Source organism: Mobula hypostoma, chromosome 16 (assembly GCF_963921235.1).
Source record: "Mobula hypostoma chromosome 16, sMobHyp1.1, whole genome shotgun sequence".
NCBI lineage: Eukaryota > Metazoa > Chordata > Chondrichthyes > Myliobatiformes > Myliobatidae > Mobula > Mobula hypostoma.
Window position 1 is genome coordinate 15,902,751 of NC_086112.1, and position 16,924 is coordinate 15,919,674.

At 38.1% G+C, this 16,924-nt stretch overlaps 1 pseudogene; it reads left to right on the forward strand.

Moving 5' to 3' along the window:
* LOC134357254 (leucyl-cystinyl aminopeptidase-like) overlaps positions 1-3,160 on the forward strand; it is a 164,405-nt pseudogene extending 161,245 nt beyond the window's left edge.
* The last annotated feature ends 13,764 nt before the right edge of the window (positions 3,161-16,924 follow it).

A 16,924-nucleotide genomic window follows, 5' to 3' on the forward strand; every position in this document is an offset into this window, starting at 1 on the left:
AACCCAATGAAATTGAAATTTTAATTCAAAAAGGAAAAATTAAAAAATTTATTTCTTGTATGTACAATTTGATTCAAAAACAGACAATTAAACAAGGAATCCATAAGTCAAAACAAAAATGGGAAACGGATCTGCATATTAATATTGATGAAACAAATTGGTCAAGACTGTCTTCACAGTATGACAAATAAAATAAACGTTCAACTTAGATTAGTACAATATAATTTTTTACACCAATTATATATTACACCGCAAAAAATAAATAGATTAAATTCAAATTTATCTGATCAATGCTTTCGGTGTAATCAAGAAATTGGTACTTTCTTACATTCTACTTGGTCTTGTTCTAAAATTCAACCTTTTTGGATAAATTTAAGAGTCTTATTGGAACAAATTACTGGAACTCAACTTCCACATAACCCTGTATTATTTCTATTAGGTGATATTGAAGGGATAAAACCGAAACTTAAATTGAATAAATATCAGAAAAAATTCATAAAAATTGCATTGGCAGTAGCTAAGAAGGCTATAGCAGTTACTTGGAAATCTGATTCGTATTTAAGTATGAATCGTTGGAACAATGAAATGGCTAGTTCTACTCCACTCAAAAAAATTACTTATAATTTAAGAGATAAATACGAAACATTTTTGAATATTTGGCGCCCTTATTTACAAAAGATAGGATGGCATATTTAGTTGCTCTGATGATAAAGATGTTGGTACCTTGGGGAAAGTAATAAATAAATATACTAAATTTATTTTGAATCCCATGGAGCATGTGGAAACCTTCCAATATCCAGGCAGTTCTTCTTTTTTTTCTTCTTTCTTTCTTTTTTTTTCCAGGTAGGTGTATATATCGGGGGGAAGGGTTAATTGGAGGGGGGAGGGTAGACATTATCTTTTCTTGTATTCACTTTGAGAACTCAATAAAAATAATATTTAAAAAAAAATTCTAACTGTTAACCTGAAGTTTCAGCTAATTGGGGCAAGTACTTAACTGGGCCAAAATTTACTGGTCTGGATGCTCCCAATTAACTGGACTCCACTGTATTAGGAATTTGCTGTGGTGTGTTGATTAGGGTGCAACATGTAACAAACATACAACAATTATAATGAATAAAGAATTATATAAAATGTTGGAAGTTAGAGACTACAGATATGGAATTTAACTAACCTTGTTTATTTTTAATTACAGGTCCAAACATTCTTTGATTCACTGACAGACAAAAGTTCACAATTGGAGTTCATCCAAAAGGCACTGGATAGAATTCAATAACATTCAGTGGGTGGAGGCAAACTTGAAAAGTCTGGAAAAGCAATAGAATTTTTTTCTATTGTCAGTAAATTGAATTTCAGTAAACTTAATGGACTTGTGTGCATTGCAATGGTAAATTGCTATTGTATAAAGTAAGGTGAAATTAAGGGTCATTTGCCAAGTCAGTTTGTAGTATTGGATAGAGCTGATGTCAGCACAGGGTGAATTACAGATTGATCAGTCATTGGACATGATTTGTAATTGTGGGGAACTGGAGACAAACCATGTGGCTCTGCAGTAATGGGTGAATGTATTTTACAGAACATTTTAATAAGCAAAACAATATCTTTTGAGTTACTTGCTTTAGGTATTTGGTTTGAGTGGAAAAGTTGAATAATGTATTCACTGGAAATTAAAGGGAGAACGTTCAGCTTAGTTATTTCAGCATTATTTTACATTTTGCTTTTTGGTGAAGGGTTTTTTTTCAATTCGGCTTTCTCATTAGGACATTGTTTTGTGCATTATGTTGCCACTGCTCCTCTCTGTAACAATGACACCTACTGTAGAATGGAGAGAGACTCCTTTGTAAAGCGTAGACATTATGTAGTGTGTGGTGTACTCTGTGTATCACTATATATATATATATATAAGCTCTGTGAATCCATATATCTTCAGTTACTGTATCAGGACTACTGATTTGTTATCACCCCAAAATGTTTTACATTGAAAAGGTAATTTTATGGGATGCCGTAAGTTAAGAATTTCACTGAAGTATCATCATAAGTCATTTCCCTAGCTTTTGTGTGCTTTCAGTTGTTTTTCAACACTTGCCCAACTAGTTGCTACTGAATATACATGTTATTAACAAAATATTCCACTTCATATAAAGAAAAAATGCAAATCTCTGATTACAAATTTCTTTATCTGAGATTCTCTGATAATCTGAGCTTTGTAGTCATATCAGAATTACACAACTAAATTAGTGTGACATCTCACTGACAGCATGGACAGTATGTAATTGACTGATGTGTTTCAATTACAATTAAAGTTTGTGAATTGCACCAGACCAATCAGAATGTAACATTATTCAAATAGATATTCTTGTAAATCAGTGTGTGTCATCATAAATATTTTAACAGATGAAATCCTGTGTCAAAAAAAGAAACGCAGATTTAAAAATAACAGGCTGATTTAAGAGAGTATGCAAAATAATGCAGCAATATCTAATGTTAATATTTATTAACCTCAGCTATTTAATTCATTCTCTATATGAAATAGGAAATGCTCAGTATATTTATCAGTTAGTCAGGTTAATTGCAGGTAATCCCTAGAATCACATATTCAATAAATGATTGAAAAACATTGCAGGATTGTTTAAATGATTACAAATAATTAACCCACAAAATAACAACGAGCACAATTAGTTTGTGTGTTGACCATCACTGTTCATTTTTGTAATTAGTTGAGCTCTTGTTCTTTGGTGACCAAACAGAAAGAGTAGTTAAGTTTTAACCTACATATACAAGAGTTAAATGGAAGCCATAGCCACCTATATTTTCCTTAAACAAATTTAATTAGCATCTCCCCAAACTGTAGTTATTGCATTGACGCTCATCTCTCGGTGGAAAGTGGTACTTTATAATTTATATTTCTAGTTTATCAGAGTTTATTATTTCAAGTTTTAAAAAAGTGCTACAATTTGAAAGCCCACAGATTATTTTTGGAATTTAATAAAATGTAAATTATACAAATATCAATCCTTTAATTTTTGAAATAACTACAAATTATATATCTATTTAAGTGGTACGATCGATCTGTATGATTTCAAGTTTGTATCATTGCACAATAGCAACTTGGAAATAAGGTCTAATGCAAATTGAAAACCATATAAATTGCTATCTTCCTTTCTTTTATGAAGCAAATTAATAAATTTTATTAATTTTGGACTTCTGTGCTTATTACTGAACTGCAAGCAATGTGTAAAACAGAAATACTGGTGCATTTAGTGGAAAATTAAATAATTTGTTGAATACATAATTTGAAATAAATTAACAAATGATTTGAGGACTTAGCCTCAAGCTGCGGGCTTACCTGCTGCTGCATTCCAGGTGAGCAGATGGTGGAGGTGACACAGCGTAGCATACGTGCTTGGTTGGGGCTGGCCTCAAGTGTTCGACTGGTGGAATCACAGGCTGGATTCTTGGGAGCCGCACCATCGATTTGCCAGATGCTCAGGGTCCTGGAATATACTATTTTTTTTTTGCATAACAATGTTTTTTTTTACCTTTCTTTCACTATTTTGAATGTATGTTATGCACCTTGGCCCCAGAGGAACATTGTCTCATTTGACACTGTCCATGTATGGATTGAAGATAATGAAAAACTGGGTTTGATTTGATTGAAATAATTAAATGGACATCCATGGAAAATGAGAGAAAATATGCAGATGCTGGAAATCAAGTTAAAACACACAAAATTCTGGAGGAACTCAGCAGGCCAGGCAGCATCTATGGGAAAGAGTAAACATTGGCTGTTTCAGGCCCAGACCCTTCACTGGGACTATGGAAAATAGTTATAAACTCTTATGTTTTATTTTAGTATTGTAGGAACATGTTTTAAAAACAAAATGCAGCTATTTATAGTGTTAATTCACTTATTAAACTTAGGTATTTATTTCATTCTTCATATGAATTAAGGAATGCAAAGTTGTAGCCAACAAGTTAGTTTGGTGGCAAATAATGGCTGGAATATTACTTTCAATAAATTACTTGAAGAAAATGGTAGGACTTGATTAAAATAATACGGGCAAAGCATGTAACACTGAAAACAAGTGCATTTGGACACTTCAATTCCATAATTTTTTAAAGCTGAAATTTACCTATTAAACAGACTGAATTTGCCTTCTGTGTTGTTTATGGAGCATCCTGGTAGCATATCAGTTTATGCAACGCTTTACAGTGCCAACAATCAGTGATTGGAGTTCAATTCCCGCCACTGAGTGTAAGGAGTTTGTACGTTCTCCCCGTGACCACAAGTTTCCTCTGGGGTGCTCCAGCAATCTCCCACATTGCAAAGACATACGGGTTCAGGTTTGTAAGCTGTGGACATGCAATGTTGGACATGGGTTCACTTGTAGGCTGCCCCCAACACATATTCAGACTGGTTATTAATGCACGTGATGCATTGCACTATGTTTCGATGTACATGTCACAAATAATGATCATCTTTGAACAATGTATACACTATTTAGAACTTATTAATGAAATAACACTAATATATGTTGGACATTGAATTCTAGAATTTTGAGCTTATTAAAATTTTACATCAATCCCACAACGGGAAGGAGTAAAAATCTTTGCGTTAGGACTCTGTTGTAATGTAGAGATATGTGAATTTAGAAGTCTAATGGCTTACAACCATATAGCAATTACAGCACGGAAACAGGCCATCTGGGTCCTTCTAGTCCGTGCCGAACTCTTACTCTCACCTAGTCCCACCGACCTGCACTCAGCCCATAACCCTCCATTCCTTTCCTGTCCATATATCTATCCAATCTATCTTTAAATGACAACATCGAACCTGCCTCAACCACTTCTGCTGGAAGCTCATTCCACACAGCTACCACTCTCTGAGTAAAGAAGTTCCCCCTCATGTTACCCCTAAACTTTTGCCCTTTAACTCTCAACTCATGTCCTCTTGTTTGAATCTCCCCCACTCTCAATGGAAAAAGCCCATCCACGTCAACTCTATCTATCCCCCTCATAATTTTAAATACCTCTATCAAGTCCCCCCTCAACCTTCTATGCTCCAAAGAATAAAGACCTAACTTGTTCAACCTTTCTCTGTAACTTAAGAGATGAAACCCAGGCAGCATTTTAGTAAATCTCCTCTGTACTCTCAATTTTATTGACATCTTTCCTATAATTTGGTGATCAGAACTGTACACAATACCCCAAATCTGGTCTCATCAATGCCTTACACAACTTCAACATTACATCCCAACTCCTATACTCAATGCTCTGATTAATAAAGGCCAGCATACCAAAAGCTTTCTTCACCACCCTATCCACATGAGATTCCACCTTCAGGGAACTATGCACCATTAGTCCTAGATCCCTCTGTTCTACTGCATTCTTCAATGCCCTACCATTTACCATGTATGTCCTATTTTGATTAGTCCTATCAAAATGTAGCACCTCACATTTTTCAGCATTAAACTCCATCTGCCATCTTTCAGCCCACTCTTCTAACTGGCCTAAATCTCTCTTCAAGCTTTGAAAACCTACTTCATTATCCACAACGCCACATATCTTAGTGTAACGTTCAGTTATATTGGCTCGTATATGTCTAGGGGAAATCCCACCCAGCACCCGCCTCAATGCTCCCCATAGGGTCGGTTGCCGCCCAAATCAAGCCCAAACAGCAATCATCAGCCAGCACACCCAGTAAATTTTAGCAAGTAAACTTTATAGATATTACTAATTCTATGACATTAATATAAATTCGATACAGAAAGAGAAGTAATGAAAAAAAAGGCGCTAACACTTATCAAAGTTCAAGTTCTTCGCGCGCAATCGTTGGAGCTCAATCGAATCCGGACGACCACCCGAATCCTGTCGACTCATGGCTCGGGACCACCAGAGGTGATCAATCGGAGCCTTTCCGCACGTCCGCCGTCCTCGTCTCTCCTCCGACTCCCCCCCCAAAACCCCTGCACATCCACCATCCTCCCCGTCTCTCCTCCGACTCCCCCCAAAAACCCCCGCACGTCCACCGTCCTCCCCGTCTCTCCTCCGACTCCCCACCAAAAATCCCATCCTCAGTTATATGATACAGCATGGTATTCGAAAACAAAACAATACATGACCACCCACTGGTTAATAGCACCCTGCTATCTCTAATAACCCAAGCAACTGTCTAGTTAGAGACTTTCTCAGCATTCCCCAGTATAACATAACAAAGAAGCCATTTTAAATTTAACAAAAAAGAAATACCCCGTACACTAGTATCATCTGCATACTTACTAATCCAATTTACCACCCCATCATCCAAATCATTAATATATATGACAAACAACATTGGACCCAGTACAGATCCCTGAGGCACACCGCTATACACCGTCCTCCAATCTGACACACAGTTATCCACCACTACTCTCTGGCGTCTCCCATCCAGCCACTGCTGAATCCATTTTACTACTTCGATATTAACGCCTAACAATCGAACCTTCCTAACCTTCCGTGTGGAATCTTGTCAAAGGCCTTACTGAAGTCCATATAGACAACATCCACCACTTTACCCTCGTCAACTTACCTAGAAACCTCATCAAAAAATTCAATAAGATTTGTCAAACATGACATGGCTTGTAGAAAAAAGCTGTCCCGTAGCCTGTTGGTCCTGGCTTTAACGCTGCGGTAGCGTTTGCCAGACAGAAGCAGCCGAAACAGTTTAAGGTTGGGGTGACTGGTGTCCCCGATGACCCTCCAGGTCTTCTTTCTGCACCTGCTGCTGTAAGTGTCCTCAGTGGAGGGAAGTTCACATCCACAGATCCACCGGACTGTCCGTATCACTCTCAGTGGTGCCCCTGTAGAAAGTCTTGAGGATTTGGAGGCCCCTGCTTGAACTTCTTCAGTCACTTGATGTGGAAGAGACACTGTTGTGCTTTTTGTTGCCACAAACTGGTGTGTACAGTCCAGGTGGATCTTCAGTGATGTGTAGACCAAGGAATTCGAAACTACTCACCTCCTCGGCTGCAGACCCATTGTTGTCTTGGTGCTGTTGATCGGACCGAGCCTGTCTCCGTTCCTCCTGTGATCCACAATCAGCTCTTTTGTTTTCCAAACTTTGAGGGAAAGGTTGTTATCCTGGCACCACTGTGCCAGAGTGTCAGTGCCTCTTCTGTGTGCTGACTCATTACCACTAGAAATAAGGCCGATTAAAGTCATGTTATCCGTGAATTTGATCAGCAGAGTGTATGGCAACACAGTCATGCGTGTAAGGGAAGTAGAGAAGGGGCCTCAGAACATAACCCCTGGGGAGCACCTGAGTTGAGGGGCAGTGGAGAGGAGCCCACCCTTACCACCTGTTGGCGATCCAGTAGGACGTCTAGGATCCAGCTGCACAAGGTGAGGTGCAGGCCGAGGTCTCTCAGCTTCCTATCAAATCTGGAGGGAATTATGGTGGTTAAATCCTGAACTGTATTCCAGAAACAGCATTCTAATGTATGCATCCCTCTTCTCCAGTGAGTGAGGACAGTGTGTAGTGCTGTGGCTGTGGCTATGGCTATGGATTGACGGGAGATTGTGCAGTTAAACAAATCTATACTGTGTTTGGGATTATGTGCGAGTGAGAACAAGGTACAAGGTAATAGATCCAGCTCACCGTTCCGAGTTGCTACTCATGAATCCCCCCACTCATACTCCCCTCGGCCCGATGCAGAGGGATGGTTCTGCAGGCCTTCTCCACCACAGAATCACTGTATTACATTGTACGGGTATTAATTAGGCTTTGACAGTATACTTTGCTGTTTTTCCATCACTGGAGGGCTCTCATGGAGGTGGCTATGGGACAGAGTTTTGTCTGCTGTCAAGTCTGTAAACTAATTAAACTATCTATATGTATCTGAGATTTGTAGGCATTTGAACACTTAGAATTGATGCAATTACAAATACATACTTCTATGAAGTTGATCATTATTTTTAAAAGTTATGAATAGTTCTCGTTGGTGGTGGCATCCGTTAGTCTCGCGAGATCATGGATCTGCTCCTGGAAAGTCTAGCTTCAGTCTGTGCTGGTAGAGCAGCGTCTGTTGTGGCTGTAGAGGCCCACACGGGAGTGACAGTCTCGGCTGCATTGACTGCACTTGAAGGCGCTGCCCTCCAGTGTTGGCGCTGTTTTCTCAGCGAGTGCGCTTTTCTTTAGCAGCAAGCCTCAGCTTCTCTTCTCCTCTTTTTAGACCTCTGCATAGTTCCAGCCTCCAGCGAGAGCGATCGCTTACGATGTCCTCCCATCTCTCGAAGTTCATGTTCACTGACTTCACGTCTCTCTTGCAGACATCCTTGAAACGAAGATGGGGCCGCCCTTGTGCTCTCTTGCTGGAGGCCAGTTCCCCGTACAGCAGGTCTTTCGGGATCCTTCCATCTGACATACGGTGTACGTGGCCCAGCCAGCAGAGACGGCGTTGTTGGAGCAGGGTGAAGAGGCTGAGTATCTGGGCGCGGGCCAGGACCTCATTGTTGGTGACTCAGTCAATCTACTTGATGTCCAGGATGCGTCTCAGGCTGCTAAAGTGGAAGGCATTGAGACGCCGCTCTTGTCTTGAGTAGAGGCTCCAGGTTTCGCTGTCGTAAAGCAGCGTGCTGAGGACGCAGGCCCTGTAGACTGCAACCTTGGTGTGCATCCTCAGCTTTCTGTTCTCCCAGAATCTCTTTGTCAGCCTGGTGAATGTTGAGGCTGCTCATCTGATCCATCTGTTGATCTCAGGGTCTAGGGAGAGACTGTCCGTGATGGTGGAGCCAAGGTATGTAAGCTTGAACTACCTCCAGCTCATGGCTGTTGATGGTAATGGCAGGGGTTGCTCAACGCCTTGGCCTAACGCATTGGTTTTCTTCAGGCTGATGGGTCAAGCTGAAGTCCTGGCAGGCTCTTGAGAAGCTGTCCATGAGGCGTTGCAGTTGCTCTTCAGAGTGTATTGCCAGTGCCGCATCGTCTGCAAACAACATGTCCCTGATGAGTACTTCGCGAACCTTGGTCTTCGCCCTCAGCCGGTCCAGACTGAACAGCCTCCCGTCCGATCTGGTGTGGAGGTAGACACCATCAGTTGATGTTCCAAAGGCGTGCTTCAGCATGACCGCGAAGAAGATGCCGAACAGGGTGGGGGCAAGCACACAGCCCTGCTTCACAGCGCTGCGGATTGGTTGTCCCCCGAGGTTCCTCAGGATAGTTCAGTCATTCCACACAGACATGAAGGGCGTCGTAATTTTTTTTTTTGATAGAGGTATTTAAAATTATGAGGGGGATAGACAGAGTTGACGTGGATAGGCTTTTTCCATTGAGAGTTGAAGAGATTCAAACAAGAAGACATGAGTTGAGAGTTAAGGGGCAAAAGTGTAGGAGTAACACAAGGGGGAATTGCTTTACTCAGAGATTCGTAGCTGTGTGGAATGAGCTTCCAGTAGAAGTGGTAGAGGCAGGTTCGATTTTGTCATTTAAAAAAAAGTCGGATAGGTATATGGACAGGAAAGGAATAGAGGGTTATGGGCTGAGTGCAGGTAGATGGGACTAGGTGAGAGTAAGTGTTCGGCAAGGACTAGAAGGGCTGACATGGCCTGTTTCCGTGCTGTAATTGTTATATGGTCGTTCAGGAGGCCTTCAACATGAATAGTTAGGGCAATAGTAATTTAAAAGTTGGACAGTAAATTAATTATGAAGCTATGTATGTCACCATATACTATATTGAGACGCAATTACTTACAGACATTCACAGTAGAACAAAGAAATAAAATAGAATCAATACAGTGGGGTGAATAACCTCTGTTTGTCACCAAATACTCTAATGGACTTTTACAGATGTACCATTTTTCAAGTTTAGGTTCACGTTTAATTGTTGTTCAACCATGTACATGTGTACAGCTAAATGAAGCAGCGTTCCCCCAGGTCCAAGGTGCAAAACACGGTACATACAGTCACAAAGAGCAGACAGCACGTTTAGTTACAACAGCACATAGAGACACGATAGCATATACAGTCACAACATATTATTTGCGCAAGTTCCTGAGTGGCATGGGATGTTGTCCTGGAGACACGTTTCTGCAAGGACAAGCATGTAGCAGTTCCTCAACTGGTGCTGAGCCAGCTGCAGATGAAGACAATCCAGCTGGTCTTCCAGGGAGCCAACACTGGAGAGCAGCACTGTTGGAACAGCCAAACCTGCAGTGGACAGACGCTAATCCAGTACGGATTCCAACCAGCCTGGTCTCTCCCACACCGCCTCCGCTGCCTCCTCCCCTGTAACAGACAATGTGCAGCAGGAGGCTCAGGTCCTCACAACAACTGGGGCCACGCAGCTACCCCACCATTGGTCTCTGTTGTGTGAATGTCTGCAAGAAAATGAATCTCAAGGTGGTATATGCACTTAGATGATAAATTTATTTTGAACTTTGAAAATATGCTCTCTGGCGACATCATCATCTCGATCAATTCGAATACACAAAAATGTATAAAGCTGCAGAGGGTAGTTGAATCTGCCCACACTTCCCTCCCCACCAAAGGTAGTATCAACAGGAGCTTCGGCATTCACAAGGCAACACCCATCATGAAAGATTTAAGTCATCGTCTCGCAGCTACCAACAGACAGGAGTAACTGAAGCCTTAAGTCCCACATCATCAGGTTCAAGAAAAGCAACCTCATTCAACCATTTGGTTTCTGAACCAACCTGCTACTCACTAGATTTTAGTAACACCATAACCACTTTGATAACTGCATTAAATTGGCCTTTTTTGGTTCTAATTGTGTTCTTCTTTGTAAAAAGGTTATGCCATTCTCGTGAATATTGCTTCTATGATCCAACGTGGCTATGATGCTACTGCAAGTACATTTTTCAATGCACCCAGCTACACCATTCCAACATGGGCTCCACTGCCACGTTCTCAGCGCAATGCAACTCTAAGCTTGCTACTACTGCTGTTCTTCAACTCCCTGCGATACTGGCACCGTTTTGCTCAGCTGTTTGCTTTTGACGGCGGTAAAACCAAGGCATGCAACCACCCCATAGTTGGCAAAGAAACCGGACTAGCGCGCCGCAAGCAAATATTCGTAAGGATAAATCCTGCAGTTATACAGGTGAACATTGGCGAATTTAATAATCAAATACACAATGTAGATAGTATCCAATAAAACTTTGCAAAAGACAGTAAAAGATACTGTGAGGAACTTTGTGAAGACCCCTGGCTGATAGTTGGGTTGCGTCTCACATATAGAGTGAGTGAGCTGGATAAACATCCATCCTGGTGGAGAGAAGTACGGTCCCTGACCCTTCTTTGAATGCCGATAAGAAGTCAGAGGGCAGTGTTACAGAGAGAGTGGCATGGTGGGTGGGTGCAGGTCTCTTTACCGTCACCCCGGTAACCAAAGCATATGGCACAGGCCCAGCTGTGAAGTAACACGCACCTCAAGTACCTAAACAGCGTATGGTAATGCATTTCAAAATACTGTAATGGTAACACTACGTAGTGCTTTTGTAACAGTGAACCCTTCCACTTGGACAGTAGACGAACGCAGTTGGTGGAAAAGTACATAATTCACATCCACCGACATTGAGTTGGGGTTCACTTTAAGAGGCTGACTACATTTTTACAGCAACAATGTCAACAACATTCATTCCAAACAATATATTGGATCAAAGAAGTCCACAGTTTTCACAGGAATTCATGGAAACAAGCCTTTGACCACCGATGGGATTCACGAGAGTAGCCTGTGCAGAGGGACTGGAAAACCTCATTGATTTAATTCAGAAATGCTGTCCCATAGCTGCGACTTGAGCTAACAAGGTAGCAGGCCTAACTGCAAATGTGTTATTGAAGGACTACTGCAGAATACGGGAAGAACAACTTAGAGAAAGCATTGAGCATTTCTCACAACCCTGCATCGTAGCTCAGGACTACAGTGGGTACTTTGATTTCCGTCACCTTGCAGAAATGGCCCTTCCAAAAATCAAAAGCAGTTCAGAACTGCAGTTGACGTCAGTGTTTTACAAACTTCAAAATAAATTTATTATCGAAGTACGTATTTCTCACCAAATACTACCCTGATTTCCATTTTCTTGGAGGTATTCACAATAGAATAAAAATACAATAAAATCAATGAAAAACTACACATAAACACAGACAGACAAAGCAACCAATGTTCAAAAGAAGCCAAGATTTGCAAATACAAAAAAAATAATAACAGCAAATAAATAAATCAATAATACTGAGAACATGAATTGTAGAGTCCCTGAAAGTGAGTCCATAGGTTGTGTTCAGTGATCAGTTTAGTCTTTTTAGAATAAAAAAACAAAAAACACGGCCACAGTTTCTGATCACAGAACAATTAACCATCAGAATGTCTGTCCTATACCTATTCAGCACAACTGAAAGATTTTTTTTAATATAATTTTTATTGAGTTTTTGAAGTGATTACATAGAAAGATAATGTCTACCCTCCCCCTCCCCTTAACCCTCCCCCCCCCAATATATACCCCTACCTGAAAAAAAAAGGAAAATAAGAAAAAGGAAGAACTGCCTGGATATTAGAAAGTTTCCACATGCTCCATGGGATTCAAAATAAATTTAGTATGTTTATTTATTACTTTCCCCAAGGGACCAACATCTTTATCATCAGAGCAACTAAATATGCCATCCTATCATTTGTAAATAAGGGCGCCAAGTATTCAAAAATGTATCATATTTATCTCTTAAATTATAAGTAATTTTTTCGAGTGGAGTACAACTAGACATTTCATTGTTCCAACGATTCATACTTAAATATGAATCCGATTTCCAAGTAACTGCTATAGCCTCCTTGGCTACTGCCAATGCAATTTTTATGAATTTTTTTCTGATATTTATTCAGTTTAAGTTTTGGTTTTATCCCTTCAATATCACCTAATAGAAATAATACAGGGTTATGTGGAAGTTGAGTTCCAGTAATTTGTTCCAATAAGACTCTTAAATTTATCCAAAAAGGTTGAATTTTAGAAAAAGACCAAGTAGAATGTAAGAAAGTACCAATTTCTTGATTACACCGAAAGCATTGATCAGATAAGTTTGAATTTAATCTATTTATATTTTGCGGTGTAAAATATAATTGGTGTAAAAAATTATATTGTACTAATCCAAGTCGAACGTTTATTATATTTGTCACACAGTCTTGACCAATTTGTTTCATCAATATTAATATTCAGATCCGTTTCCCATTTTTGTTTTGACTTGTGGATTCCTTGTTTAATTGTCTGTTTTTGAATCAAATTGTACATACAAGAAATAATTTTTTAAATTTTTCCTTTTTGAATTAAAATTTCAATTTCATTGGGTTTTGGCAAAAACATTGTTTGACCCAGTTTGCCTTTTAAGTAAGCCCTTAATTGAAGGTAACAAAAGAAAGTGTTATTTGATGTTTTATATTTATTCTTTAGTTGTTCAAATGACATCAATATACCTCGTTCATAACAGTCTCCTATAGATCTAATCCCTTTTTGGTACCAATTATATAAAAGTTGATTATCCATTGTAAAAGGAATAAGTCTGTTTTGAATCAAAGGTCTCCTTGCTACTAAAGATTTCTTTATTTCATTATCAACATTTATCTTAATCCACAGATCAATCAAATGTTTTAATATAGGAGATTCTTTCTTTTCCCGTATCCATTTAGATTCCCATTTATATATAAAATCTTCGGGTGTATTTTCTCCTATCTTATCTAATTCTATTCTAATCCAAGCCAGTTTTCGTTCACCAAAGAAAGATGCAATAAATCTAAGTTGATTTGCTTTATAATAATTCTTGAAGTTTGGAAGTTGTAACCCTCCTAACTCAAATTTCCATGTCAATTTTTCCAATGATATACTTGACATCTTACCTTTCCAAAGAAATTTTCTCTCACATTTATTTAACTCTTGAAATCATTTCTGTGGCAATTGTATTGGTAATGTTTGAAACAAATACTGTAATCTAGGAAATATATTCATTTTTACAACATTGACTCTACCCACAAATGTTATTGGTAATATCATCCATTTGTCAAGATCTTCTTAAATTTTTTTCAATAATGGTAAATAATTAAATTTATATAAATTCTATGCATCATTATCAAGTCTTATGCCTAAATACTTTATACCATTTACCAGCCATCTAAATTGGGTTACTAATCGACATTGGCTATAGTCTCCTTTAGTAAGAGGTAAAATTTCACTTTTATCCCAATTTATTTTATACCCTGATACTTTCCCATATTCATTCAATCTAGAAGATAATTTATGTAACGATTGCTGTGGGTTTGTTAAGTAAATCAAAACATCATCAGCAAATAGATTAATTTTATATTCCTCCTGATTAACTCTAAAACCCTTAATATCTGGATCAATTCTAATTAGTTCTGCTAATGGCTCTATCGCCAGTACAAATAAAGCAGGTGATAATGGACAACCTTGTCTAGTTGACCTTTTTAACTGGAATGGTGTTGAAATTTGACTATTTGTCACTACTTTAGCATTAGGGTTAGTATTTAAAGTTTTAATCCAGTTTATAAAAGGTGTTCCTAACCCATATTTTTCCTATACTTTAAATAAAAAATCCCATTCCAATCTATCAAATGCTTTTTCTGCATCCAAGGCTACGACTATACTCATCTCCTCCCTTTTTTGTGCCAAATGAATTATACTGAGTAGCCGAGTTACATTAACTGCCAATTGTCTATTTTTAATAAATCCTGTCTGATCCATATGTATTAATTTTGGTAAATATTTAGATAATCTATTTGATAAAATTTTTACTGTTATTTTATAATCCATGTTCAACAAAGAAATAGGCCTATACGATGCTGGTTTTAAAGGATCTCTGTCCTTTCTTGGCAATACTATTATAATCGCTGTTGAAAAAGATTCTGGGAGTTTATGTATTTTTTCCACTCGGCATCTTAACTCCATAAAAGGAGGAAATAATAAATCTTTAAACTTTTTATAAAATTCAGGTGGAAAACCATCCTCTCCTGGAGATTTATTACTTTGGAGTGATCCTAAAGCTTCTTCAACCTCGTTTAATGTAAAAGACATATCTAATCCCTTCTGTTCTTCCAAATTCAATTTTGGAAGAGTTACTTGTGATAAAAACCTTTCTGTCTCATTTTATGATTCTGATTGATTTCAGAATAGAAACTTTTGAAGGTTTCATTAATTTCTAAAGGTTTATAAGTAATTTTATTTGCACTTGTTCTAATTGCATTCATTGTTTTGGAAGCTTGTTCTGTTTTCAACTACCAAGCAAGAATTTTATGTGCTCTCTCACCTAACTCATAATACCTTTGCTTAGTTCTCATGATTGCTTTTTTCATTCTCTATGTCTGAAGCGTATTATATTGTCACTTCTTATTGACAAGTTGTCTTTGTTTTTCTTCTGTCATATGTCTTTGAGATTCTTTTTCTAACTTTGTCATCTCTTTTTCCAATTGATCTAGTTCTGCCATATATTCTTTCTTAATTTTAGTCGTATAACTTATTATCTGACCACTCAAATATGCTTTCGTCGCATCCCATAGTATAAATTTATCATCCACTGAATGAGAGTTTGTATCCAAAAAAAATTGGATCTGTTTTTTCATAAAATCACAAAAATCTTGATGTTTTAATAATGTTGAATTAAATCTCCATCTGTAAGTCACTTCTTCCTTATCAGTCACTATTATTGTCATTAATAAAGGACAATGATCTGACAATGTTCTTGCTTTATATTCCATATGTTTCACTCTGTGTTTAATATTCATTGATAATAGGAAAAAATCTATCCTTGAGTAAGTTTTGTGTCTATCAGAATAGAACGAACAGTCTCTTTCTTTGGGATTAATTCTTCTCCATATATCAATCAAATTTAAATCTTCAATCAATGATAAAGTTAGTTTTACTACCTTCGATTTTGTGACAGCCTTAGTTGATCTATCTAAGACTGGGTCTAGGCAAAAGTTAAAATCTCCTCCTATTAAAATGTTTTCATGTGCATCAGCCAAATTCAAAAAAGCTTCTTGTATGAATTTTGCATCATTTTCATTTGGTGCATAAGTATTCATCAGAGTCCATAATTCAGAAAAAAGTTGACAGTGCATAATCACATATCTCCCAGCAGAATCTGTTATTACATTTTGTATTCTAATTGGTAACATTTTATTAATCAAAATTGCTACTCCCCTCGCTTTTGAATTAAATGAAGCTGCAAAAACACTACCCACCCAATCTCTCTTTAATTTCTGATGTTCTGTTACTGTTAAATGCGTTTCCTGGATGCAGAAATCTACCTTCATTTTCTTAATATGTGTTAAGATTCTTTTTCTTTTCACCGGTCCATTAAGCCCATTAACATTAAAACTCAAAAAATTCAATAAATTAGTCATTATCCTTAAAGTTACTTCAATCTAAAACATTACTTAACATCTCAACTCTCATAGTTCCTTGGGGATTCTCTTTAAACCTCACCATGTTGCTATGTGTTTCCCTCCCAATCATCCAGGCAAAAAGAAAGAAATAAAAGATAGATATGATACAAAGAGAAAAATAACAAAATACACCCCTACTAATATTGTGAATGAAAAAAAACACAACACTACCCCCCTCCATTTTGCAGGTCGTGGCTATTGCCACGCTTGCACACATGAATACTATAGCGATTGGTCAGTGGGACAAGTCTGGATGGATATCTTGGTCAATATGAATCAGATGGACTGAAGGTGCTATATGACATTATGAAAAGGCCAGAATAAAGAACTTAACAGTCAGAGTGATAAATAATATGTTCCTTATTCACTTGACAGAGGTAAAAAGCATAACACTTTTAGGAGTTGTATCTAATCTCAGGTCCATGTATGTGATACCTGACATGGCCATGTTGCTTCAGCAATTGCTGGATGGCTGTCCTTCAAAGTAAAAG